Source organism: Lycium barbarum, chromosome 1 (genome assembly GCF_019175385.1).
Source record: "Lycium barbarum isolate Lr01 chromosome 1, ASM1917538v2, whole genome shotgun sequence".
In the NCBI taxonomy this organism is placed as follows: Eukaryota; Viridiplantae; Streptophyta; class Magnoliopsida; order Solanales; family Solanaceae; genus Lycium; species Lycium barbarum.
Genome location: NC_083337.1, coordinates 143,165,080 through 143,177,763, shown reverse-complemented (window position 1 = coordinate 143,177,763; position 12,684 = coordinate 143,165,080).

Genomic DNA, 12,684 nt, shown 5'->3' with positions numbered 1-12,684 from the left:
AGATTTCCCCCTTTGTGGTTTCGCTAGCCATATTGAACCCACTTAATACCCGGGCCCCTGGTACGATCTGACCGAGCAGTCCCATCTGTTCAACCACCCTCCATCGGATGATGTTGGCCGAGTTACCCGGGTCAACCAAAACGCGTTTGACCTTAATTTTAAAGACCAGTATAGAAATTACCAACGCATCATTGTGGGGTTGGATGATGCCCTCTGCGTCTTCATCATTAAAAAAGATAGATCCCTCAGTCGAATGATCTCGAGTGCGCTTTTCACGGACAATAGAAATCTTTGTCCGTTTCATTACCGGCCCTCGAGGGGCATCAGTGCCCCCCACTATCATGTTGATCATATGTTGGGGTTTAACAGGCTCGGGCATTTGATAAGATTCTCTTTCCTTATAGTGATTTTTGGCCCGCTCGCTCAGCAGATCTCGGAGGTGACCATTTTTCAATAGCCGGGCTACCTCCTCTCTCAATTGGCGGCAATCTTCAGTTCGATGACCGTGGGTCCCGTGATATTCGCACACTACACTTGGATCTCGCTGACCCGGGTCCGTCCTCAATGGTTTAGGCCACCTTACATCGGGTTTACGTCCAATAGCCGAGACAAGTCCCAAAGTACTAACGTTGAAGTTGTACTCCGAAATTTTTGGAGAAACTTTATTACTGGCGGAACTTCCGGTGTCGCTCCTGAACGAGAGTCCCCGACTGTTAGACGGGCGTTCAACCCGCTTGCTGCCCCGTCCCGAGAAATGGCTCGGACTCTCTATTGCCTTTTCTGACCTGAAATTTTGCTTCTCCGTATAGGGATATGGCCGAAACCTCTCTTTCAATGATTCAGACTTGCCTTCATATCCCTTCCTCGGTGTCTCGAAACCTCTATTTACTTTGGTCATTACCGGAGGGAGCTCGAATTGATCATCCTCCACCTGGATCTTTGACTCATACCTGTTGTGGACGTCGGCCCAAGTTACGGCCTCGTATTCTAACAAATTCTCTTTCAGTTTGGCCGAGGCCACCGAACTTAGCATGTTGAGTCCTTTTGTGAAGGCCTGTGCGGCCCATTCTTCTGGCACCGGAGGGAGCTCTATCCGTTCCCTCTGGAACCGGGTGACGAATTCCCGTAGCAGCTCATCGTCCCTTTGGGTTATCTGGAAGATATCAGCCTTACGGGCTTGCACCTTTATCGCACCGACATGTGCCTTTACGAACGCATCAGCTAGCATTTCAAAAGAAGTGATCGAATGTTCGGGTAAATGGTCATACCACGTCAATGCCCCCTTCGACAGGGTTTCCCCAAATTTCTTTAACAACACCGACTCGATCTCATCTTCTTCCATATTATTGCCTTTTATGGCACAAGTATATGAGGTCACATGCTCGTGTGGGTCTGTGGTGCCGTCATACTTCTGTATGTCGGGCATTTTGAACCTCTTCGGGATCAGTTTCGGGGCCGCACTTGGCGGGAAAGGCCTTTGGATGTACCTCTTCGAATTCGGCCCTTTCAGTAGAGGTGGAGCCCCCGGTATCTGGTCCACGCGAGAATTGTACGTCTCGACCCTCTTCTCGGTTGAATCCACCCGTTTTGCCAAGGTCTCGAGCATTTTTAGGACCTCAGTTGAGGAGCCGGCGCTCTCGATCATTTGTTCTCCGTTTCTTCCGGTTTCAACCGTACCTTTTGACTTTGCCGGTCCTGCTTCACCCTTTCCGCTCTGCAGTTGAGCAATCGCTAGCCCTTGTTCGGCGATTGCCGCCCTTTGTTCCTGCAGCATTTCAAAGATCAAACGCAAGCTAACGCCGTCGTTTGGCACGTCTGGCTCTCTCCGGACCCTATCCCGGGATAACGTAACGGAATGGTGAGTGTTTAGAGGATCGGTTGCCGGCGGAACGGCATTCTCTTGATCTACGGTGTTTTGCCGGTTAAGTCCTTCCCTTGAATCAACGGGGTTCGGCAATGCCCGCAGTCCGCTCCCTTCGTTTTCCGCCACTATCTCGGCATTATTGACATGACCGGATTGCTCGACGTCAGCCATTTGGACCGTTTTCACAGAGACGGAGAGGGAGTGTTTGTTTTCGATGAATGCGGTGGAAGTTAAGGCCAAAGACCACTATTATCCTAGCCCCACGGTGGGCGCCAAACTGTTTACCCCCGATTTGGTAACCAATTGAATTTGTATGTGGATATAGGATATGTGCTTGGGCCTAAATATGGATTACAAATAGTGGATAAGAACGCTTTTTAATACACAAACAAGGAGTATAAATACCGGCTGCTTACACATATGACGAGTTGATTGAAGAGGTTCAACAAGAACCGGATATATATATATATATATATATATATATATATATATATATATATTGTGTTACAAATGCTCTTGAAAGTAAAAGAAGAATCAACCCCCTTAAGGGAGGAGGGGGCACTCTATTTATACTAATGAGCCCATGGGCCTCCTCCAATGTGGGTTTAATAAAATAGTAATAAAAGGGGACAGCCCCTGCACGGGTTTGGTGAGATTTGACTGACGGCGCCGTCTGACACACGCACAGTTGGCAGCTGACCATGATGTGACACCACTGACGCATCCTAGCAACGGTCGCATCGGACCAACAGACTCACGGACTCACGGACACCGGACCAACGGCGATGAGACACCGGGGAGAGATCCCAAACCCTCGGTGGCTTAGAGACCGGGTCAGATGGCGCTTCCACTCGGCAGCGATCAAAGTGCTTATCCGGGAAGGTGATGTCCTCGTACGAACTCTCGCCCCTTTTTCCTCTCCGATCCATAGTTGCCCCGGATTTACCCGTATCCGGTTTTTTACCGTATACAAATGGCCTTAATTGAAGTTGTTAACTTCCCTTTAGCAGTTTGTGGAGGAATTGTTCGGGGAACGGCGCGGCCTTGGCTAGGGATGTATGCTAATATCAGTGGATTTTACTTGTTGGCATTGCCGCTAGGGGTTATTTTTGCTTTTAAGGTTCAGTTAGGTCTTGCAGGATTATTGATAGGGTTTATGGTTGGAGTAGTTTTTTGTTTGGCCTTCTTGTTGGTGTTGATTGCTAGGATTGATTGGGTTGGAGAAGCTAACAAAGCACATATGCTTGCTTGCAATCAGGGAGAAGCTGGTGAAGATGATAGTCGCAAAACTTCGTGGATGGTTAAAGAAAATGGCTCATGAATTCAGACGCAGATGTAGAGTGTTAGAAGTGAGTTCAATCAAATCATTACGTTCCACATAGATGTAAATATTTATGTGAAAAGACTTTCAGAAAAGTAATATCTACTTCTACTGCTATTATATAAGCGGCAATAAGCACACGGCTAAGGGTCAACATGCCTGCCTGGCATGTCTACAGGGGTAAATCAGTCATTTCATATCAACCACTTTATTTGGCTACTCCATCTCTACCGTAAACCAGAGATGGCATATCACTGTTGTAAACGCCTGCTAACTCAACGCGTGGACTCTGTTTTGACATCCGGAGAAATCGGCGCCTTTGTCACTGCTATTATTTCTTCCTTGTACTGCATCTAAATCTTCCTCAATCCTTTGGTGTTCGCTTTCTTCCCTCTGCTGTGTAAATACAGGTGAATTGTTGTTCCATATTTTCTACACTAAGCTCATGACTACAGTCACTAGTCTTTAACAATTATGTCTCAAAATTTCGACTATATAAGAAACTACAAGCGGCAACTGAAGTTCGAAATGGTGCAAATCACCATTTAAGTTCGAAATGTTCAAATCACCCTTCCAAGGCAGAATCAAAAGTTGGTCTAGCACCGTACAATACTCATGTTGGCATAAATGCAAAGTCCAAAGGACTTCCCAACGGAAATTTAAGCCCAGATTAAATTTTAAGGAACCCGAAAACATAATTTTTCCTCTAATGAAATCAAAATATGAATTGAGTTCAAACATGATAGACGCACATTACCTGTCTAAGAGAGCCAAAATTTACAAAAACAAATATGGAACAATAGGAAAGATTCTATCTTTCACCACATGACATAAATTTTTTAATTCTAAGCCTAATTCATATCACAATTTATGAACAAACTTAGTAATTTGTCGATTATAACATTCTTGGATATTAATCAACAAAGAAGAAGTCTGGTATAATAGGCCTCAACATTTACTACATCAATTAAAACTTAAAACATGGCTTGGAAAAATGAGATCGATGCGGTACTTAAACATAACAAACATGTTCAAGGACATAGTAATGCGACCAAAGCAAAGGGTTTATAGTATTTATTTTTTTTAATTCAAAGCCACCTTCATGGTGGGAGGGGTTAGGCATGACCCCTACCTCATATATTAATAATACATAGCAAAATACATGGGCGAGAGGGATGTAAAGCCTAACCTCTCCAAAAAGATAGAAGACTATGGGCATGCCCATGTCTTTACGATTTAAGGCCAAAGGATAACCAGTGATACTAGGAGGACCGCGGGGGAGGGGGGGGGGGGGTAGAGAAAGTAAAGGTACTATTCCACCTCTGATAGTTGTTAAAAGTCCTATACAAAAGAACATAAATGTACAATTTAAACAATATCAGCATGAGATAATTCGTGGTGCCTTTTCGTCCTAACTCGAAAGTTAGGGATCTTCCATTTATCCATATTCATTAAGCCTCTCACCTGGAGGGGTAATTCGCTTCTAGTTAAGAATAATCTCTCTTTGATAGGTGAAGCTCAGAGCGGCCAGCTTATCTGCAACCTGAGCCTAAAGCAATGATTAAGACTCCAATGAATACCATAAAGGATGTTCTGAATCTTCTTAATCAAAGGTGCCACTTGCCATGGGATTTTGTAGACCTCTCTAATGCATGACAAGAGTACTCATGAGTCAGTTTCCAGATTGAGGTGAGTAATACCATTGATCTTGCACCAATATAGACTATATAGAAGGGCTTTAGTTTCAACAATTAAGCTAGAATTTCTCATGAACTGGACAGTGAAGGCCATGATGAGTTTTCCTTCCCAGTCTAACAATGCCTCCACAACCACATTTCCCCTCCCTAAAACTACCATCACAATTGAGCTTATATACATTGGGAGGAGGCATAGTCCAACATACTACTTTACAGACTTTGTTAACCACCTTTTTGTCTGTTAAACAAACAATATCATTCCAAGAAAGAGATTCTTTGAAATTGGAAAATTGTAGCCTAACAGACATAAGAATACTTTGGCAAATTTGGAAAATGAGCTTAAGAGTGTAAGGTTTTGAAGTGCCATACCTACCACGGCATCTGCTTTTCCAAAGTTTCCAAATAATATTATAAAAGCTATTATGCTGTCAACAGGTTTTTGATTCCACCAGTTAGAGAGAATGGTGATAAGGGAATTGTAATTCCTTCTGATCACAAAAGTAGAACAGAAGAAATTCCAAAGTGCATTGGCCAAAGTCCCATTGTAAAAAACATGCTCAATGCTCTCAGTTCATTGATTTTTGCAGCAGATACATAATAGAGAACTATCGATGTCAAACTTTGATAAAATGTCACCAAAAGGAACTTTCTTGTGAATTACCCTCCATGTCGTGAAAGAAACTTTGAAAGGGATCTCTCTAACCCAAATCTTGGTTAAGAGAGGCCTCTCCTGTCTAGTAGCTCTAATAGATCTCCAAGCACTACCAACAGAGAGAGTGCCAGAGGTGGAGAGTTTCCATATAGGTTTGTCATTCTCATCCTCAAGTTGGATATGCATATCAAGGATGTGATTCTTAATAAAGTCTGGGACCTCACCACAAGAATCCCAATTCCAGATGTGTTCTTCCGACATATCCTTAATAAGGATTCTCTTAGGCTTGGAGCCATCTGGTGAAAAATTATACAAAGGTCCAAGAGCAGTCCAATTATCATACCAAAATGAAAGCTGGCCCCTTCCTATTCTCCAAAGGATATTATGTTCAATACACTCCTTGATGGAGCATAAGATTTTCAATTATGGGATTGTGCCGTACTCCATTTCTTGATCACTGGATGTGTCCTTTGACAATACTTAGCCTTCAAAAAGAGAGACTAGATTGATTTTTGAGTCCTGAATCTCCAGCACTGTTTGATAGTAAAAGTTGTGCCAATATCAACAAGCTTCCTGAAATTAGCACCACCTTCTCTAAAAGGAAAATTATCCCAAGAGACCCAATGGTTTATAGTATGAAAAATTATATTTGGCACAACCATTTTTGTCACGCACAAATGAGGATATAATTGTAACTTCACATGGTTTTCAAGGGAATCTTGGCTCTTTATTAATTTATTATTATGTGCTATTACATCAATGCCCTTCCTGGAAAAAAAATATATAATTTGAGACTCTCTCTCACTTAGGCCAATCATAGTTTATGTTCCCAATAAATATTTCCAGATTTTTTAATGTGGAGCGCACCAATAGCCCTATTTTTTTAATTATTTTAACAGTAGGTGTATTATGTATACATACAGTATTTAGCCTAGAGTGTATTTTTTTTCTTCTTTTTCTTTTTGTTTTGGTATCTGAAAGTGTTTTTATTTTTCCGGTAAGTAGAGTATTATATATTGGCTATATACATATGGTATTTGGCCTAGAGTGTATTTTTTTCTTCTTTTTCTTTTTGTTTTGGTATCTGAAAGTGTTTTTTTTTTTTTTTTTTTGTAAATAGAGTATTATATATTGGCTATATACATACGGTATTTGGTTTTTATTGGACGTTATATATCGAAGAGTGGAATAATTTGAATGAATGATTAATTTTTGTTGTTTAATTTTGTTTTATTTTTTGTCATTGATACGCCCAAATTACACCTCTAAAATAGGAGTAAGCGATCGTTGTCAAATATAGAACCTAACAAGGTTGGGGTCGAATCCCACAGAGAATACAATGAAGAAATAAACTCGTTAAGTGTAACGCTTGACTAATAGTCAATATTTCGAGGGACGGGAATGTACAAAGTGTTTGATTTTAATATTTGTCATGATCATTTGTGAGAGAATGTTGGGTTTTGAATTAACAATTACTAAAGGCACTAAGGTTGTGGTTCCAATGAAAAGTAATGCAACTGGGTATTAATCCAACTCCTTTATATGTGTAGATGTAATTAAATATGGGATACACAAGTTTATCAAAAGTTTCTCAACCAAATTGATAAAGATCATTACTAAGCTTTCTCAACCCTTAGAATGTAGAAAATATGAACACCCATTTTATCTCAAGTAACTCTCCTATCTCTAGCTCAAGTTATTATATGAGGTTTATAAGCCTCAAATCCTTACTATTTACTCTTTTCCTAACTTCCCCTTTGTTTCTCAAGCAAAAGAGAAGTGACTAGACACAAATAATGTTGTACACCATTAAATGACATTAAAGAATGAAGAGTAAATAGAAAAACATCAATACACATAAAGAGAAGTTGAATACAAAAATTCAATCACATAACTAACACATTTGGTCCCACAACCTTAGCTAAATGATTTAGCTACTCATACTCACTAAATAAAAAGTAGTAGCAAAGAGAATACTTATGGAGCTTACAATAATGTTAATGGAGAAGATGACAAAAAGATGGAGAATTTCTTTAAAAGCTTCCACAATAATAGTATTCAATGCTCCACTTTAGAGCTAAAAGACAATAGGAACTGAAAAGTAGGAATATTCAATGCCCAACACAACAACCAAGGACTAGTATTTATAGATGGGAGACAAAAGTGAAAAAGTGGCTTTTAATGTGCGTGCGGGGCAAGTGTGCGCCGGCATACTCTCTGTTGATCACCGCACTTTTGCTGTCTCCCATGGGATTATGCGAGTGCCAACTTAGTTGGCGGAGCCGCATACTCTTCGCACTCCTACTCAGTTCGCTCCACTCACTGGCTTGTGGAAGGACGAATATGCGACCGCATATTCGTCGCATATTTGTGAAAACTGTGCTGCTCACTAGTTCTTCTGATGACGAGTATGCGGAAGCATGATAGAGTGTGCGATCCCGCATACTCATCGCATGTCAGCATTTTTCTTTCTTTTTCTCGTCGTCTTGACCTTTTTGTGTCCTTGACTCGAAAACTTGAAAACATGAAACAACCTAGTAGAAATACAAACAAATGTTTCAAAAGACTCCCAAAAAGAGATAAGTAGTGGTCATAAAAAGCCGAAAATCCATGACTTATCAGTCATGTTGTTTAGTTTTGTATTATTTTTTAATATTGCTATTTCTTGTGAATGCAGTGTCAAATCATTATTTATTAACATAATGAATCAAGTCACTTTTAGTTTCAAAGTAACTATGAACTAAAATTAGTTATAGCCTTATTATAAATGAGCTCACAATCATCGATCAATAATGTAAAACAACAAGGAGAATTGTTACTGATCATAGCGTAAACATGTTCGTAAAGTAAAAAATCGAAACCAAGCATGAATATCATGAAATGCTGCCAATTTGATTATGAGAATGCAACAAACCAATATTTTGCATTGAATTTCCTATTAAATATTGAAAAGTCATTTATTTTACCATTTTGCTCTATTAAAAAATGCAGCTAACTAAATTTCCGTTCCAAGAAATGTCGAATGTCATTGCAGCGAAAGTGGTCAAGGTTCACGTTTAGAACCCTTAGGTCCCGAGTTTGAGTCCAAGTATGCGCATTTAGTCTAAAACTTTTTCATTTTTTCATTTTTTTCTTTCACTTATATGATCATCAAACTTAAACAAAGCAAGTAACACTGTAATTTAATCCTTTTGAACACCAAAACTCATTTAGTTTTGATATTTGATTAAGAAAACACTAAGACTTTGAACGAAATGTCATATCACATGCTCATTTGTTTGAAGATAACACGTTAACGTATCTGATACTTTGAATGCAGTGTCAACTCATTATTTTTTAACATAATGAATCAAGTCGCTTTTGGTGTTGAAGCAACTATGATCTAAAATGAGTTATACCTTATTATAACTGAGCTCACAATTACCGATCGATAATGTAAAACAATGACGAGAATCGTTACGATCATAGTGTACACAAGTTTGTAACGTAAAAAACCCAAACAAAGCATGAATATCATGAATTGATGCCAATTTGATTATGAGAGTGCAACAAACCTATAGTTTTGCTATTTGATTGAGAATGAAGTGTCATATCACATACTCATTTGTTTGAAGATAACACGTTAACGTATCTAATGCTTTGAATGCAGTGTCAACTCATTATTTCTTAACTTAATGAATCAAGTCACTTTTGGTGTTGAAGAAATTATGAACTATAATGAATTATAACCTTATTATAAATGAGCTGACAATTACCGATCGGTAATGTAAAACAACGACGAGAATCATTAAAAAACCCAAACAAAGCATGAATATCATGAATTGCTGCCAATTTGATTATAAGAGTGCAACAAACCTATTTTTGCATTGAATTTCCTATTAAATATTGAAAAGTCATTTATTTTACCATTTTGCTCTATTAAAAAAGGCAGCTAAATAAACATCTGTTGCAAGAAATGACGAATACTATTGCACCAAAATTGGTCAAGGTCCACGTTTAGAACCCTTAGGTCCCGAGTTCGAGTCTAGGTGCGCGCATATAGTGAAAAACATTTTTTTCATTTTTTTCTTTCACTTTGATATTGGGCTTCATTTCTCCTTTGCTTACAACGTACTTCTTTGGATATATTGAAAAAATTGGTAAAATAAATGACTTTTTAATATTTAATAGGAAATTCAATGCAAAATATTGGTTCGTTTCAATCAAAGTCAACCATAGTGTTGACTACTTATTAAATCCACTATTTAAAAATAAATAAATAAATTTAATGGAATCAAAACATGTTAAATTAACAAGTTTAAATCTAATTCCTTCAATTTAGCTAAGTATTATCTTTTGAATAGAGCAAAATGGTAAAAGAAATGATTGTTCAATGTTTAATAGGAAATTCAATGCAAAATATTGTTACCATAGTTACATTCACATATTTATATAAAAAGTTGATGAAATTGAATCAACACTTAGCAGACCTTTTATTAAATCTTAACTAATACTTAGCTAAATTGATTGAATTAGATCTAAACTTGCTAACTGTTACTCAATTGTATTTAATACTTAACTAATTGAAGCAATTCATGTTAAATTCACTATTTTCGTTTATATTGATTGAATTAGATCTAAACTTACTAATTGCTTCTCAATTTTATCTAGTGTGAGTTTCACTTCTTTCAGTTGCTTATGTCTCTTGGAACGAAAATCCTTTTACCTGCTATAGGAAATAATAATTCAAAATTGTAGGAAACAAAAATTGGTTAGGATTTGATATTTTAATCCATGTCCAATTAGGATTTATAGTCAAATTAGTATAGAAATAGGTTTTCTTGTTTTGAGTTAAAGTAGGTTTTATATTATTATAAATAGGGTTGCTACTAGTTATTTTATATCTCGGAGATTATAGAGAGCATTCAGAGATTTATAGAGTTTATCAACAAAATATTTTCCTCCTTCAAAGAGGATATATACCTAAAAAAAATGGAAGGTTGATGAGAAAGTGCATCAACAAAATTGGAATGTTGGGGAGAAAGTGCCCCAACGATTGTGAAAGTTGAAGAGAAAGTGCTTCAACAATTGAAGGTTGATGAGAAAGTGCATCAACAAAATTGGAATGTTGGAGAGAAAGTGCTCCAACGGTTGAAGGTTGAAAAGAAAGTGCTTCAACAATTGAAGGTTGGTGAGAAAGTGCATCAACAAAATTGGAATGTTGGAGAGAAAGTGCTCCAACGGTTGAAGGTTGAAAAGAAAGTGCTTCAACAATTGAAGGTTGGTGAGAAAGTGCATCAACAAAATTGGAATGTTGGAGAGAAAGTGCTCCAACGATTGAAGGTTTAAGAGAAAGTGCTTCAACAATTGAAGGTTGGTGAGAAAGTGCATCAACAAATTGGAATGATGGAGAGAAAGTGCTCCAACGATTGTGAAGGTTGAAGAGAAAGTGCTTCAACAATTGAAGATTGGTGAGAAAGTGCATCAACAAATTGGAATGTTGGAGAGAAAGTGTTCCAACGATTGTGAAGGTTGAAGAGAAAGTGCTTCAACAACTGAAGGTTGGTGAGAAAGTGAATCAATAAATTGGAATCGTTGGAGCACTTTCTCTCCAACATTCCAATTTGTTGATGCACTTTCTCACCAACCTTCAATTGTTGAAGCACTTTCTCTTCAACCTTCAACTGTTGGAGAACTTTCTCTCCAACATTCCAATTTTGTTGATGTACTTTCTTACCAACCTTCAATTGTTGAAGTACTTTCTCTTCAACCGTTAGAGCACTTTCTCTCCAACATTCCAATTTTGTTGATGCACTTTCTCATCAACCTTCAATTGTTGAAGCACTTTCTCTTCAACTTTCACAATCGTTGGGGCATTTTCTCCCCAACATTCCAATTTTGTTGATGCACTTTCTCATCAACCTTCCATTTTTTTTTTTGCCTTCTCTTTAACTTTTAGAGACGATATCCTTCCTCTTGTGTCATATGTGCTTGCATCTCTTTAACCTTGCAATAGTTTGTTAGTCCTTTTCAGCATGATTGTTTTTCATGCATATCGTTAGCCCGATATTTGCCAACATCATCATCATTGGCCAGTCGGGCGGCATATATGAGTCATAGCCGCCCGCTGGTGATGTGCCGTGAAATTATGGGATATTCGATGCTAATTTCTTAAGCTTTTGTAACTCTTCAAGCACTTTTGTTGTTACTTTTTCGTGTTTTTGTGTTAATTTGTAGAATAGCATGTGCTAGAAGCGACTTGAGGCAAAATGAAGCAAAAACCAGCTGAAATGAACCAGGACATCACTTGCGAATCGCATGTACTGCATGTGAGTCGCATGTGTTGCAGTATCTAGTGACAGAGATGGCGAAAGAAAGCAAGACAGTGGTGCAACACATGCGACACCACATGCGAGTCGCATGTGGTACCTGTGAGTCGCATGTGGTACCTGCGAGTCGCACCCTATGCCGCAGATGCTGCACCACAGCTGATTGAAGATGCAACACCTGCGATGATTTGGTGCAACCTGCGACTCGCAGGTTGCACATGCGACACCAAGTGCGATTCGCACCAGATGTGCAGGGGTATTTTTGTCTGGAAATTGTTCCCGTTTTGGCACTTCTATAAATAGAATGCTAGGGTTTATAAAACTCATCTTTGGCCATTTCATACAAGTTTTGGAGACTAGGTTCCTACACCACACTTTGGGGTTGAATATTTGAAGATTTGGTTGAGCATTTCTTAAACCTTTAATTCATTTCTTCAATTCCTTGCTTTGTATTGTATATCTAAGTGTGTAGTATTTATTTTCTTCACTTGAATCTTGTTTATGGAAATATTCTATGATTAAAGTGTTGGATGAAACTCTTGTTTTGCTTATGTATTGAATGATTTTTATTGCTATTGAAGTGGGTCTTTGTTGATTTTGTTAATCTTGTTCTTTAATGTTTCTTAAGGGATTAGCTAACCCTAAGACTCGCCCATTTACTTTGATTGAGCTCGGAAGAGGAAATCTAGGTTGGGAAAGATTAATTAACAAGAATTTGGGTCATTAAACCCATCTAATAACTTGAGCTAGGAATAGGAAAGTTACTTGAGATTCAATTGGTTGTGCTTGATATCACACTCTAAGGCTTGGAAAAGCTTAGAGTGAAATTCATTGATTTGGTT